This window comes from Octodon degus, unplaced genomic scaffold, assembly GCF_000260255.1.
Source record: "Octodon degus isolate 3935 unplaced genomic scaffold, OctDeg1.0 scaffold00011, whole genome shotgun sequence".
NCBI classification, from domain to species: domain Eukaryota; kingdom Metazoa; phylum Chordata; class Mammalia; order Rodentia; family Octodontidae; genus Octodon; species Octodon degus.
In genome coordinates this window covers 28,095,608-28,100,829 of record NW_004524587.1, presented here as the reverse complement: position 1 = coordinate 28,100,829, position 5,222 = coordinate 28,095,608, and the positions used below count along the sequence as shown (strand labels likewise).

Genomic DNA, 5,222 nt, shown 5'->3' with positions numbered 1-5,222 from the left:
TTCAGACTTTTTTTTTCAGGTTCTTATACTAGGGAGATAATAGGATATTTCACACATGTGTACTGGTTGATACATTGTGTCAACTTGAGAAGCTTAAAAGTTTAATTAAGTGACTCAGCAGAGATCCAGGATTCTTAGTTTATAAACATCCTCATCCTGTGTAAGAAGAAAGCATGGACATTGTGTAAATTCTACACCTCCAGCTCCAGGATAGCTTGTTTATAACATAAGGAGGAGAGAGAGGCTGACTAAAAGCTACAGCTGCTGCCCTTCCCTTTGCTTTTCACTGTTTTTCTGAACTGCAGCACTCTGCCATATACCACTGTGCTTGACAGCCAGCCAAAAATAGACTAAAGCCTCCATAAACTGTGAGCTAACTAATCCTTTCATTCCTTCATTTTGAGTGTCAGATATTTGTCCCAGCAATGAATAAAGAGTAACGAAGACAATTTTGGTACCAGGAGTGGGGTCATTGCTGTGACTATACCTGACAATGTGGATTAAGAACTTTGGGAATGTCTTAAGGGAAAAGATAAGAAAGGTTTGTAGATGTTTACTAGTGAAGAGCTGAAATGCAATCAGCTCTTCTGTATGAGAGATTCTCATCAGAGCTCAGAAGACTAAAATTCTGAGAGAAAGCCTGACAATAAAAACCATGCCAGTGAGTTTTTTGCTGGGAAAAAGGACTGCATTGGTTGCTGGACTGTGGATAATTTGCGTTATGGCTTAAAAGAAAGTTTGTCTGCATGTTGCTCCTATTGAGAGACTTTGCCTGAGACTGAGATTAAGAATAGTGCACTAGTTAATCTGACAAAAAAAAATTTCAAAAAAGTCAAATGCTAAAGCAGTGGCATGATTATTCTTGGGGCTTTTAGTCAGATTAATAGAAAGAATCAAGAAAAAAGAGCACAACAGGATGATTTTAAGTGTTGTGCGTTGGGCCATAAAAAAATGTGCCAGGAAGGCTATAGACTACAAAAATAAAGCTGAGATCTCCATTGCTCAGGAGAAATGGGAGAATAAAATGATGTCCTGAGGGCATTACAGAAGGTAGCAGTTTCTTGCACTTCACAACCTCAAAATCAAAAGAGTGAAGGACTTTGTTTTGAGAAGAAATCTGCAGAGCCCCAAGCTCCAGAATGGAGGTGGCAGCTACACCAGGTCCCAAAATGGAGCCTTTTGTATAAAATGATGTACACGAGTCTTTGGGGGGGCTTCCCAGGGGCAAAAATGTCCTGGTTCTAATGTAATACAATATTCAAGTTCTAAAATGTTAATAAACATGTCTATGTACCTAAAAACAGGTTTTAAAAAATGTATGGTTGGCAAGTTTTCAAGGGGTGTATTGTGCTGTTTGATACATTGTGTCAACTTGAGAAGCTTAAAAGTTTAGTTAAGTGACTCCTCAGAGAGCAAGGATTCTTAGTTTGTAAACATCCTCATCCTGCTGAAGAGGAAGAGTGAGTTCTACACTCCCAGCCCCAGGATAGCTTGTCTATAATATAGGGAGGAGAGATAGTCTGGCTAAAAGCTGAAGTTCCTGTCCTTCCCTCTGCTTGTCACTGTTTTTCTGCTGCCATGAACTTCTGCTCTCTGCCATGTGCCATTCTGCCTTCGAGCCAACCAAAACCTCCACAAATGGTGAGCTAAACCTTTCATTCCTTCATTTTGAGTGTCAGATATTTGTCCCAGCAATGAGCAAAAAGTTACTAAGACATGTATATCTGATTTATTTCACTTAAGAGTATAGCCTCTAGGTGTATCCATTTACATATAAAAACTTTAGTTTATCTGTTATATATCTGAGTAATACTCCATTGTATAAAAACGCCACATCTTTTTTTATCCATTCCTTGGATGACATGCATTTGGGAAAATTTCCACAACAGTTTCCTGTATAAGATTTCTCTTGATTGTGACTACAACTTCAGGACAATATGAGCTTCCCACATGCAACCCAACAAAGATACCTGAGGCTGCCTAAAGATTTGGTCTGTAATCTATGGAAATAGCTAATAAATTTTAGAGCCTCTCAATACCAGATCTGCCAACTAGGTTTTGAAGGCACATCTCTTAGTGTCACTGAAGTTCTGTCTCTTATAGTTCTAGGTTCTCAAGTTCTGAAGCAATCTTACATTTCATCCAGTCCCTTTCTGGGGCCTTACTTAGCTTTACAATATTCCTGCCATATTGACTGGCCTGCTGCAGCACACCTCCAGGCCCAGAAAGCACACTACATTTTGAAGAGAATGCTCTTAGAATAAAGTAGTAGCATCTCCATATAATCCTCAGTTCTAATCACCTTTGCAAGTATTTATAGATTTGTTCTCCAAATATCTTCCAAAATTACTGGCCCTTGCATAAGTGCTGTGGTTATAAATGTGAGTTGAAGACATTCCTTTCTCAAGGATCTCTTTATGTAACCCACAAGACAAACGGGATGGAGGGGCACTCTACAATGCAGGTTAAATCACCAAATGAGACATATGCAATGTACTCTGGGTGCACTTATAAAGTTTTGCTTACAAAGTGTTGGCGACACAAGAAAGCCACTCTAGATCACTTTCATAGTATTATTTAGTGCTCAGCAAAAGAGTCTTATACAAGTGCACGCTGGTACAGCAGACTAGGAATAAAGAAATAAGAACTGAGCATTAGTCTAGACCAATGTGATCATACTGACAAGATTCTTAACCACTCTGTTCTGGTGTCAAATATTTTGACAAGCCAACATTTGGGATACAGCTGATTGACCTCAAAGAAATCTGTATAGGATCCATCTTTTGGAACCTCTTACATCGCTTTATCTGAACATCCAACTGATTCTTCCTTGATCCTTGAAGCTACCAGAAAGGATGGGCACTGGATGCTATGTGGGGCTACTAGGAGGAGCATCATTTGTTGAAACAAAAAACCTAGAGTTCTTAGGAGAGGCAAGATTGAGTGGCAGAGATGATTACTGACTACTTGAACCTTACATTCATCCACTCTCACTTTGGGCTTTTTCCTGGGAAAACACTGCCCTACCCAAAGTTACACAGCCTTGTATGACTGCTATTACCTGGAATCAGGAAATAAACTACTAATAGAGTAACAGTGGTGTCAGGCAGGATTATCTCCAGTCTGGCACAGTAAGGACAAAACTGTCTTAGTCACTCTTCTCTCTTTGCTGGGACAAAACAACCAACATCAAAAATTAAGGAATGAAAGATTTAGTTCACAGGTAGTGGAGGATTCAGTCCATACTCAGCTGGATCCAAGGCAGAATTGCACATGGCAAAGGGCAGCAGTTCAAGGCAGTGGAAAACAGCAAAGAGCAAAGGAAAAAGAGAGGAGCAGCAGCAGCAAGGCAGAGGAAAGCCTCTCTCATTCCCTTCTATTGACTTCAGGCTATCTGCCCCAGCACAGATGTAGCACTCACACCCATAATCCCCGCAGTATCGAGACCCATAATCCAAGCCTTGGATCATGAATTAATCACAAAGTCTAGAAGCCTCCCCAGTGATTGCATGAGACTTTGGTGGGACACCTAGATACAAAACACAAACAACAACTAAACCTTCACACTTTCTCTTTTCCCTCCAACCAGCTAGTAAAGCTGGAAGCTCAAGGGCAGTGGTGGAAATCCTAGGGCATTAGTATTATTTGTTTTTATTCTAAGACAAAAGATGTTAATCTATGAATTCTTTTTTCTAAACTAAAACCTCAGTTCTCAGGTTTAATTGCAGTAATAGCACTCTGCAATAAATTAGCAGGTTTGGGGTTGTAGTTTTGGCACTAGTTTCTGAAAGGTGCACCGTAATTTCTCTAAGGGGTAAGAAATCTTGAAGACTACAGTCCCTGGTGTGTTTATACATAAGAGCCATTTTCTGGTCTGTAATAGGGCTTTGGATTTTATGTCAGCAAGAAATAAATTTGTTTTGTGTAAGTCAATTTACTTATTTGTGAAGAGGAAGCTGACAAATACAGGCAGATTACAAATAATTTGTAGTACCTGACATTTGAATATAACTTGTTTTGTCACCTAGCAAGTATGTACATATTTACTCATATGCCATGTCCACTGAAATCAGCATGGATGCTATCCAATTATTTGTCTCATTGCTGGGACAAATATCTGAAACTCAAAAGACAAACTAGGAAAGGTTTATTTTACTTCACTATCTATAGGTTTCAGTCTTTTGTTAACTGGCTCCAAGATAGGGCAGCATGGCAGAGGGGCATAAGAAAAGAGAAACAGTTTATGGCATGACCGGGTGCCAGACCCTTCAGTGGACAAGCCCAGTGTGGGACTGAGCTATGGAAAGGCCTGGCACGATGAGCTCAAACTTGATAGATCTGGACTAGGTGTGCTGTTGCATACTGCTAGACCCAGATTTTTGAGAGGATTCAGAACATTCTCTCCCTCTCAAGAGACAGGTGGCAACTGGTAACTGAGGTGAACTAGTCTTCCTGGAAGACTCTAAGTACATCAAGGGGAGGTGATCAGATGGAACACAGAGAAACTAATTTAAATACAAAATTTCAGTTTAATTTGTGCTTAGGTATACAGTCATAATGTTTGCTCTTATGGTCTAAAATACAAACAAATTAGTTACAAAAGTTTGCCAATTGCTAAATCTTGCTACCCATTAGTACAGTAAATAAAAACTGTATCTGCCTTAACCACATGATGTCTCTTGGGTAATAATATCAGAAGGTGCTTGGGTAATAACTTCAGCAAAGCTCTACACCAAAGGTCACAGGACAGTGCCAAACAGAAAAGACTATCTCATTCTCAATCAACAGAGAGAGCAAAACATTGGGGCATACACAAAATAAGAATCTTTTATACAGAAGAGATACCTAAAGAACAAATTCTATGCTGAGAGACTCTGGTCACAGTGATATAACTAACTACTATCACACATCTTCCACACACAAAAAAAAAAATACAGTAAAAAAGTAGAGTTCAGTCTGAAATATAAAATGACAAAGAGAAGGAGCAAAATGAATTCTCAGGCTTAAGCCCACCCACAACAAATGCAGAAAGTAATAGCATAGAGGAACTTGGAATTCACACACCTGAAAACTCTCAAATAATAGAGCCTGAAGTAAAGAAAGAACTGCAGGAAAGTATACAGGAAATCAGATCAGAAATAATTTCTGAAGTAAAAAAAGAAATTATAACCATAATGAAAGAATTACTAAGTGTTTCTAAAGGAGACACTGATTTAAAAAAA

General features: G+C 39.1%; 1 pseudogene; it reads left to right on the top strand.

Annotated features, from left to right (window-relative positions):
- LOC101580804 overlaps window positions 1-5,222 on the top strand; it is a 12,364-nt pseudogene that overhangs the window by 6,893 nt on the left and 249 nt on the right.